The sequence below is a fragment of the Diceros bicornis genome, chromosome 14 (assembly GCF_020826845.1).
Source record: "Diceros bicornis minor isolate mBicDic1 chromosome 14, mDicBic1.mat.cur, whole genome shotgun sequence".
Lineage (NCBI taxonomy): Eukaryota > Metazoa > Chordata > Mammalia > Perissodactyla > Rhinocerotidae > Diceros > Diceros bicornis.
Window position 1 is genome coordinate 65512215 of NC_080753.1, and position 10767 is coordinate 65522981.

Consider the following 10767-nt stretch of genomic DNA (forward strand, 5'->3'; position numbering starts at 1 on the left):
TGGCATAAAACAGACACATAGACCAATGGAACAGAATAGAGAGCCCAGAAATAAGTCCACACCTATACTATCAACTGATCTTCAACAAAGGTGTCAAGAATACTCAAAGGGGAAAAGATTGTTTCTTTAAGAAATGGTGCTGGGGAAACTGGATATCCACAAGCAAAAGAATTAAACTGAACTCTTACCTCATACACAAAAATCAACTCAAAATGGATTAAAGATTTAAGATGTGCAACTGTGAAACTCTTAGAAGAAAACAGGGGGAAATGTCATGTCATTGGTCTTGGCAATTATTTCTTGGATATGATGTAAAAGCACAGGCAGTAAAAACAAAAATACACAAGCGGGACTATATCAAACTAAAAATCTTATGCACAGTAAAGGAAACAATCAACAGAGTGAAAAGATGACCTGTGGAATGGAAGAAAATATTTGCAAACTATGTATATTATAAGGGGTTAATCTCCAAAATATATAAGGAACTCCTACAACTCAATAGCTAAAAAACTAATAACTGATTAAAAAATGGAATAAGGACTTGAATAGACATTTCTCCAAAGAAAACTTACAAATGGCCAACAGATATATGAAAAAAATGCTCAATGTCACCAATCATCAGGGAAATGCAAATCCAAATCACAAAGTGATACTATCTCACATCTGTCAAGATGGCTATTATCAAAAAAACAAAGGACAGCAAGGGTTGGCGAGGATGTGGAGAAATTGGAACTCTTGTACACTATCGGTAAGAATGCAAAATGATGCAGCCATTATGGAAAACAGTATGGAGGTTCCTCAAAAATTACAAATGTACTACCGTATGATCCAGCAATCCCACTTATTATTCATAATAAATACAAATCATTTCAAAAAAACAGTAGAAGCTCTTTCCCCCTTAAAACAATAACAATAGCAAAGACTGGAAACAAATATACTAAGATGTTAAAATCCCAGCTAATTGTTATTTTATTGTTCTTGTTTATGCTTTTCTTAAAGAACCAAAAGAAATTTCTTTACAAAATTTCTTACTTGACCAGTGGTGAGAATCAAGAAACAATGTACCAAGAAACAATCAACTAAGACCCCACTAATGGTCTTTAAGACAGTTCATGCAAAAGAACGACCAGAACAGCTCCTGATTATTAGGCCAGAAAAATGTCCTTCCACGTGCCCTTCAGTTGCACAAGGACATACATTTAACCAAAGGGATCTGTGCGAGTAGCATCGTGGTACTTGTAGGCTGGGTTGAGTCACATTTTCTAGAGTGTTGTTCTTTGTCTACCTTACATAGCTGTATCACCACTTTTGTTGATCTGTTGGTCAGCTTCTTTCTCCGTCTCTGCCCCTTTGTTGGTTTTCTCTTCTTCCCTTCCTCTGTTGGCTCCTTTCTCTTCTTCTCCTCCACTGTCAGCTTCATTCTCTCCTCCGTTGTTGGCTCCTTTGTCTCTCCTTTGTCCTGAACACTAGTGTAAACTGCTTTGCTATAGCCTTCCCAATTCAGAGCAATTTCAATGGCAAAAAATTGTATCCTGTGGGCAAAGACGGTGTTTTCCTCAGTGTAACCCTGAGAACAGTCCAGTCACAGCAAAGTACCTTAGTTGAGGTCTTATACAATCCCACCAAATTTCTAGCAGAATGGCCTCCACTTCTCTTTGCTGATTCTGATCTGAGCTCTTCTAGGTCCAACACAGCTATCCTGAGTTTCTCAGAATTTTCCCAGAACTCAGAATAGGTTTGGTCATCCACCTTGTTGAGTTTCAGGACCTATGGGTCAGCTGAGGAAATGAGCTTGTGGTAGACTTGCACGTGCTCTCACGGCCCATGCCATCTCAGTGTCAGTCTCCTTCAATAAGATCTGCTGGGAGAGGAAGAGCATGTGCCACTGACACCAGCTCTCCAAACCCAGCTCCTTAATTCCACTGGTCACCTCCATGTTGTAGCTCACAAGGCATGGCCTCACTTTCCCGGAAATGACTTTTTGTCTCTTGTTTGTACTTTTCCATATTTTTAATTAAATATACATTATAAAGAAATTCCTGAATACCACTTAGAAAATAAATGAAAAAGTTAGGAAAAAATAATGAGTAGATATAAAAAAGAATGAGAAAGAAAGAAACTCTGCAGACAGATTAAATAGTAGCCTATACTTAGCTGAAGGATTAGTGAATTAGAAGATACAATAGAGGAAAGTTTCCAGAATGTACCTTAGAAATGTAATGAGATGAAGTATACAAATTAAAAACTAAGAGATATGTACAGAAGGAGAAATTCTGTCAATCACGTAGCAGGAGGTCCAGAAGGATAGAATAGAGAGAATGCCAAAGAAGCATTGTGCAAGGAGAAGGGATAAGCATGCTCAAAACACGAGGGAAGAAATGGATTCTAAGATTGAAAAATGCTACCCAGTACTGCAGAGGCTATTTTCTTTAAATCCACATATAACATAGTGGAACTGAAGAACATCAAGGTAAAGAAAAAATCATTACAGCCATCAGAGAGAAAATACAAATATACAAAGAAGCAACATTAAGAATGACAGCAGCCCTCTTATCAGTATCAAAAGATGCCAGAAAATTGCAGAATAATATCTTCTAAGTACCAGGGGAAATAATTGTGAATACAAAATTTTATATCCAAACAGTCCTTTATGCTCTAGGAGAAAGAGAATTTTTTTTCAGGTTATGTACATAAAATCCTCATTACAAAGAAAAAAAATGGATAAAATATAAAAAGCACTATTTTGATGTATGAATAGCTGTTAGGAGAGTAACAAAAATGTCCTGTAGCCAGGAATGGGATGGGAGCATGAAATGGAGGACATAAGGGAGTGCTGAAGTCATGAGCTACCTCGTGCTGGTGGGGAACCTGTGGGTGCTGTGGTCGGCACTTCGGTTTCAAGGAGAGGGAAGTGGGGTCTATGTCAGGCTGAGAGTCACATTGAGAAACCACCCAGAAAGCCTGGTTCCACAAAGGCCTGAGCTCTCAGTGAAAGGGAGGACTGGGAAACAAAGCTGCCCACAGAGTCAAGAGAAGGAGCACTGGCGCTCTCCTCAGTGTCTGGGGTAAAGATAAAGCCTCCCCTGAGAACTCAGGGCCAAGACTGGCCTCACAGGTGTTCAGTCCCTGTGTCCACAATCACAGATAGAGTGGAAATTGTAAATGTGAATCAGAGAACACTCCTAACAACTTTATGTCAACACATAAAGTTGAAATGTATTGTATTGAAACATATTGTACATTTCTTAGGGGAAAAAATGACTAACCTGACCTAGGAAGAAATTAAAACATTGATTACCCTATAACAATGAAATAAATGGATCTGTCATTCAAAGTATTCCACAAAGAAAACATGAGGCCCAGACGTTTTCACAGGCAAGTTCTCATAACACAACAGATATTGCTAATTTTATAGGATAAAGGAGGGAACTTTTCCTAACTTACTCCAAGAAGCTATTTTAAACATGATAACAAAACCAGGCAAAAAAATACAAGAAAGGAAATTATAAGTCAGTGTCATACATAAGCCTAGATGCAAAATTCCTAAATAAAATGTAAGCAAATAAAATGTAGCCATGTATATGTTTTTTTAAAAAAAGAAAGTAAAATGTGACCAAGCTGGGTATGTCAGGAATGCGAGGGTGCTTTAACAGTGGAAAATATATTAATACAATTCATAAGATTTATGAGAAACCATAGGATCATACCAACAAATGCAGAAAAACAGTCTCTAAAATTCAGCTCCTTTTCACATTGAAAACTTTTTTCAAATTAAGACTAAAAAAGATAACAAAATGCCACGAAACATGTAAGACAAACATTTTGTTTAATGATAAAATTTTAGAAGTATTTCCTTTAAAAACTGAAGCAAGACAAGGATGCCCTCCATCACCACTTCACTCACCATTGTAGATCTGGCCTATTCAGTAAGTCAAGAAAAAGAAATAATGATATGTATTAGTCAGCTTGTCCACCGTAATGCTGCAAAACAAACAACTCCAAATGTTGGTGGCTTGCTACAAACCTTTCTTTTTCTTTTACAGATCTGTGGGTCGGCTGGAGCTAGCTGGGCTCATCTGAGGTTGACTCCAGGATGAAAGTCAGGCCCAGGATATCTGCTCCATGTGTCTCCTCATTCTGGGTCACAGGTTGGAGGACGGGTCACTAGTGCAGACTTGTAGTTCTGTCAGAAGGGCGAGCTCAAGAGGCTTGGCCCAACAATGCAAGCAGATTCAATGCCTCTGCTTGGACATAGTAAGTACCCGCCTACTCACGTTCCACAGAGTGGGAAAAAAATAAACATTTGTTAACAATAATACATCCTACTGCACCATACATGAACTGGAGTGGAGGAAACAAAACTGCTAATGTTTGCGGATGACATGATTAACTACGTGGAAAAACCAAAAAAAAAAGAGAGAGAGAGAGAATATTAGCAAGGTTTCTGGCTCTGATATATGAAAATCAATGACATTTCTACACACCAACAAAAAATTTTAGAACAACTACCATCTTCATTACCAACAACAGAAAAAGATATCGATGTGTAGGAATAATAATTCAGAAAGATTAAACTTGGTGTGACTCAAGCATGGACCAATAGTATGGACACTATTTTAGTATTGGAAAGGGTCCCCTGCTGTGACAGGCATTATCTTTTTAGATGCTGGATATGGGGTAATACAAAGGATCCCAGGGAAGTGATGTTGGGGAACACTCAGTAGCGTAGGGCAGTGGTTACCAGTACCTTTTTAACTTGCAGTCTTCAATGTATATATATATTTTTGTGTGTGAGGAAGATCAGCCCTGAGCTAACATCCGATACCAATCCTCCTTTTTCATTTTTTTTTTATTTTGCTGAGGAAGATTGGCCCAGAGCTAACATCCGTGCCCATCTTCCTGTACTTTATATGGGACACTGCCACAGCACGGCTTGACAAGTGGTGCATCAGTGTGTCGGTGCACGCCCGGGATCCGAACCTGCCAACCCCAGCCTGCCACAGCTGAGCATGCACTCTTAACCACTTGTGCCACTGGGCCAGCCCCTTCAATGTATATTTTTCTAGCAAAATCTAAAGCTAATTTGTGTTTCTATTGTTTTCTTTGCCCAGAAAAATATACATAGAAGACTGTTTTAAATGTACGGGTAACCACTAAAAATAAAAAGACATGTAATGCAAGACTTTCGAACATAAAAAGAAAATTTTAAATCTCCAAAATCTGTGGAGAGGACTCCGTTTGACTCTGCCTGATTTTGTCAAAGTTTCTTCTAGAAAACTTTCCTTCTAAGGTTGGCTCTCTCCTAAAGGCAAACAGATCATCAAAGAATTCAATCTCCTGCTCTCTAGAGTCTTTCTCTGATTAGGAGAAAAAGAAAATGTACCTCTCTACCCCTTTCCTTCAGCAAGCCTCCCCTTCAAACACAGACAGTTCTGTGTTGAGTGCACAATGTGGTCGACTTCTCGATGTCTCTGCCACTCCAGAAAGTATAAACTAATTGCAGTAATATCATTCCTGTATTTCCATTTGGGCCGATGAGTGCAAAGAAAAGTTTGTTTGGGGGCTTCTGGGAAGGAAATTAATGTGAACAAAACCTTAATATGAACAAAAAATCTTGTTGCCCTAGTTGTTGCTGGCAGCCATCTTGAAACCATGAGGAACGCTAACCAGAGAAAAATTTGACACATGGATGACGGCAGAGCCAATATTGTCATGGAGCATTGAAAGTAGACAGAGACAGAAGGGATCACTTATCCTGATGCAGCTCTGTGTCAGGGAGGAAAATCTTTCTCCTAGTCAATCTCTCCTTAGATCTCAGTGGCAGGGACGGGTCAAGCCTACCATTGACTGGCAAAGAGAAATAGGATTGCCAGGATAGAGCAATCATAACTTATCCCTTAGTGCTAGGCACACTGCCATCTATGTAAAATCTGGCTTCTGTTAACAAAGGAGGAGGACCAGCTGTTGAGTAGGCAAACAGTATCTGCCGCCCCTGTGATCGGCTGAGGACCTGACTTCAGGAGGCTGAGTCCTACTCTATATTATTCTGGCGTGTCTCATCTGTCCTGGCATCATCATGGGCTGAACTCCTTTCATCAATCATGCTCCCAAAGCGCCACCATTGATGCCTACACAAAAGCAAGCAAAAGCTTAGTTTTAATTAGTGTTGCAATGAAAATGAAAACACAAACTCAGAGCTGGGTTGAACCTGAGGTGATTCAGTAATTCTCAGCTAGAAATCACTACAGCACAGACCTGGTTCAGGAGCTCCTCACCCTCTAAGCCGTGCTTCTTTTTCCCTAGCAAATAGCCAACTGGAATGCCTGGAACATAATGCCCCTTCTTGCTGGTGATGAATTATGAAGGCTAGGAATAATGATGGTTACTAATTATGAATCTCACACAAAAACTCCTCACCTGCTACACACTCACTCAAGGACATTGAAGCATTTGGTCAGAAAAACAGAGTAACTGGTGGCTTTGGGCCACCACAAAGCCTGACACAGCCCTGCAGCCTCTCACTTAGATGAGTGTTTTCATGCCTCTGATGTTCGCCATTCCGGTGCCATCTTGTTAGCAGTCTCTGATAATGGATCACAGAATTCTTCTCTACAGTTGTTGGCATGTAAATTGCCATGCATTTTCCCAGATTCCAATAACAAGTTTCCTGTGCTAGTGGTTCCCAAATCATTACGGAAATTAATACCACATTAGAATCAACAAGATGGAGAACGCATACTGCTGAAAATAGAGTAAGTGACATGGATAGCCTTGAGAAAAAATGGCCAAAATAAAATGGAAAAGAATTAAGAAATGAAAGTGGTGGAAAATATCAATAAATATTAGATACACACTGCAAGAGATACAAGAAAACGAATAAAGCAAAAGAAACACTCAAAGGCCGATCATCAACACAGACATTTTCTGGTTAAGCTGCTTATCTTCAAGGCAAAATATCTATGACAACTTAGGCAGGAGTAAGTCACAAGTAAGAGAGAAAATTCAGGCTGACTCAGCTTTTTCCATATGAACATTTCAACATTCGAAGCCAGAGAGGACGAGGGGAGAGCTGCTGTGAAACAACTGGAAGTATGGTTGAGTCAACCAAGGGACAGGACTAAGGCTGAGTGACGCTGTTAATTACAGTTATGGAAACGGAGGTCAGTGTTATAAAACCTGGACATCATAAAAATAATAGCACTACTAACAAAAACTGGAGGCTGAAGATAGGAAATGTAAAAAGTGAAGTTGAGCTAATTGTCTCATATTTCAAAGTGGTTCCTCATTATCAATAAACAGGGTCCAAAAAGGAAAGAAAGAAGGAAGGGACTGAGGAGGATGGAAGGAAACATCCATATCTATAGTTACAGCAAGACAACAATTATATATATTGGTGTGTGTGTGTGTAATTGTATGTGTGTAAGAGAAAAGAGCAAAGTGCAGAACAGTAGGCACAGCATGATCCCATTTTTGTAACAAGAAAATTAGATGTTGCATATGCACGAAATGAAGCTGGAACAATATACAACAAACTGTCTCCAACTGCTGACAGTTGCTACCTCTGGAAATTGGGCACACCACAGGACGTGCTCACGTTTAACTTGATGCACTTATACCTTCATGTATTGTTTGCGTTTTTTCAACCTCAAGTTACAGCATTAAGTATCCTCCATTTATAACATGTAATTATCATCAATCCACAAAAGGCTTGTCTCTCTTTTTACAGATGTGCATATTTATGAGTTTCTCCCTTCTACCTCTGTTTGTCACCCGCATCTGTCTTCCCCTACAGGCAGCCGTACTAATGTGTTTAAATATGCATCATTCTTTGTCACATGTTTGTGTTGATATATTTGTAATTTATATAAATGATATTGTTACATGTTTTGTTCCTCACTTTGCTTTTAATATTCTCCACCCTGCAGCTTGTGTGCTGCTTTCCATTGCTTCTAACTGCCCCAGGCATGCCTCCACTGGGCTCACCAGCCCACTCGCCCAGCAGTGGACATCCAGGCTGCCTCAACCTGCTGCCTCCTCCAGCAAGGCCTCATGAAGCCAGGAGGGGTGTCTTTGGCACAGAAGCTCAGGAGCAGAATTGCTGTGTAAATGAGTATGTGTATATTTAATTGAACTAAGCACTGCCAGACATTTTACTTTTACAAGAAAATACTAAAAAGAGCATTAATATTTTTAAATGAAAGAAAACACTTTAAACTCTGGGAAAAAAGAAAGATTTGTTGTATGGCAACCAGACTTTTCTTTTTTTAATAATACTATTCTTTACCCACAAAACAGTATTGCTCTATACTAGAAAAATGAAAACTTTCTCCAACGAATCACAATTTTAGAAGGAGAACACATTTCCCTTCCACGGGGATGCGTGCTCCGGGGCTGGGAAGGCAGTGTACATTTCAATTCACATTACCCCAGCATCTCTTAGGTGCCAGGAGGGCGTGACTCTGTACCCTGGGGCCAGTTGCTGAAAACTTCAACTTGGAGAGAGTGAGCTGATCCAGTTATGTTAGGTAACAGTGAAGGTTACTTAATTAGAACATATTTGCCATACCTATATGCAGAGTTTTCTTAGTTTACAGTGTAAAAGCTCAAATACCAGACAGCCTGGTTTAAAACTGGATACCTGGCAACTCTAAAAGAATTCAGTCATCTTTCCTCAGAGAAAATTGCACTTATTTGTTGATGTGGAAAATATAACTTCTGAAATTGGGTTAAATTATAGCAAACTGTGGCACGTAGAAATTGGTAAATATAAGAGATTACACTACACTGGCTGAATGCAGCTGTGGGGGGGAACATTATGAATGACTAGATATTGTTAAAAGTTATAATCGTTTTACAAGTTGTAACGTAAACATACTATATAATATCCTATGAGAAACATTTACTTCTGTCTAGTTCATGGACTTATTTTAGTGTTACCTTTAAAAGCTACTATAAATATTGATGTAAAAATTGTTTACGGGGGCCGACCCGGTGGCGCAAGCGGTTAAGTGCGCGCGCTCCGCTGCGGCGGCCCGGGGTTCGCTGGTTCGGATCCCGGCCGCGCACCGACGCACTGCTTGGCAAGCCATGCTGTGGCGGCGTCCCATATAAAGTGGAGGAAGATGGGCACAGATGTTAGCCGAGGGCCGTCTTCCTCAGCAAAAAAAAGAGGAGGATTGGCGGATGTTAGCACAGGGCTGATCTCCTCACAAAAAAAAAAAAAAAAAAAAATTGTTTACATAATTAAACCCCCTCTACTTCTCAAAGGTCCTCGTAATCCTGATTTTAAATGTCAACGTGCTCATTCCTCTTGTTTCCTCCAAGCATGGAGTCTGCCTGTGCCACTAGGACATGCAAACGTACCGCAGTAGGAAACGGAGCTCCGATAGCCGGACGCTCACACGGAAACCTAAACAGATTAACTTAAACGTCGAAACGCTTAGACTAATGCCATAATCGCTCTGTTTTTCTAAGTCACTTTTCAACATTTGGTTCCATGTGTTGAGCTTCTTGGTCTACTTCAGGGTCAGGAAGACGCGCTTGTAGCTTGGCCACACGGGCATCGCGGGCGGTGGAGCGCCGGGGCTGTGCGCCCCCGGAGACGCACGTGTGCAGGGTACCTTTGCGTTCATTGATTGGCTTCTTGATTCGTTCGTTGTATGATTTAGGCTCCATTCACTTCACAAACGCTTGAAGGCAGAAGAGGAAGAGGAAAGGATGCAATCTCCATTTTTGTCTGTTCTATATCACTAAGATGATTTTTACATAAATATCTAAGAAGATTTTTACATAAATATCTAACTAATCATACACACCTTTAAATTTTTATTTTGCCATCTCTGCATCATTACAATATAGTTCCAAGTCTCCTCACTGTATAAATTATAAGCATTCAAGGGATAGAACGCAAATCTAAGTGCCGTTCTTTGTTTTTAACCATAAAGCATCATAGAGCCTTTAACTGCTCAGCAAGTGCTTTCTGATTATGAAAAAGTAACTTCCTAAATCAATTGTTCCTGACACAAGTATACTGGAATTGTATGCAGCAAGTGCCTAACGCCTTTGTGCTCATAATTCTAAAGTAAGAAAATACATTTAACATGCTAGTAGGGTTGGCCTTATTACTAAGTAGGCTATATTATGGTATAATATAAGTAATAGAAGTAAATAGAAGACCACTGCTCACATGAGCACAGTGACGTCCCTGGACAGGGAGCAAGGGTCCTCAGTAATGACCTTCTCCTCCAGTCTGAGACCGCACAGCCTGACTCTGAGAAGGTGAGCCACTTCAGCAGGAGAGGGAGACAGCCTGAGTGCTGGATGGGCAACAGTGGACAACCAGAGAGGCGCCCTGTGTGATGAGAGACGTCAGGGTATGGAAACATGGAAACATTCATTCACGGCTCTAAAGCAGGGTAGTGGCTGCTTGTTCTTGAAAAAACATGAGACCATATCCTCAAAGCACCTAGCCAGTTCTGATATTCTAAGATTCTCCCTACAAGTGGGAGGTGCTCTACACATCAAATAAATAAGCCTCAGGAGAGACAGGGCAGACGTGGCCACTGCTGTCAGACTGTATGAGTAAAGAAAAGCAGACAACACATACATAAACCCGTGATCAAGGAAGACTGTCTCCTCAGGGCTATTTCAGTTTTTCTACTTTGATACTTTTGGGGTTTTCAACCTTCTTTCTGCATGTTTGGGTGCTGGAGGTAGATAAGAAGACAATGAAAGGAAAGAATTTGAGGAGCTGAGTCAAAATTGGCA

General features: G+C 40.2%; 1 pseudogene; it reads right to left on the reverse strand.

The window, feature by feature from the left end:
- Positions 1-1177: 1177 nt before the first annotated feature.
- On the reverse strand, positions 1178-9675 carry LOC131413395 (protein PBDC1-like; annotated as a pseudogene).
- Positions 9676-10767: the final 1092 nt, after the last annotated feature.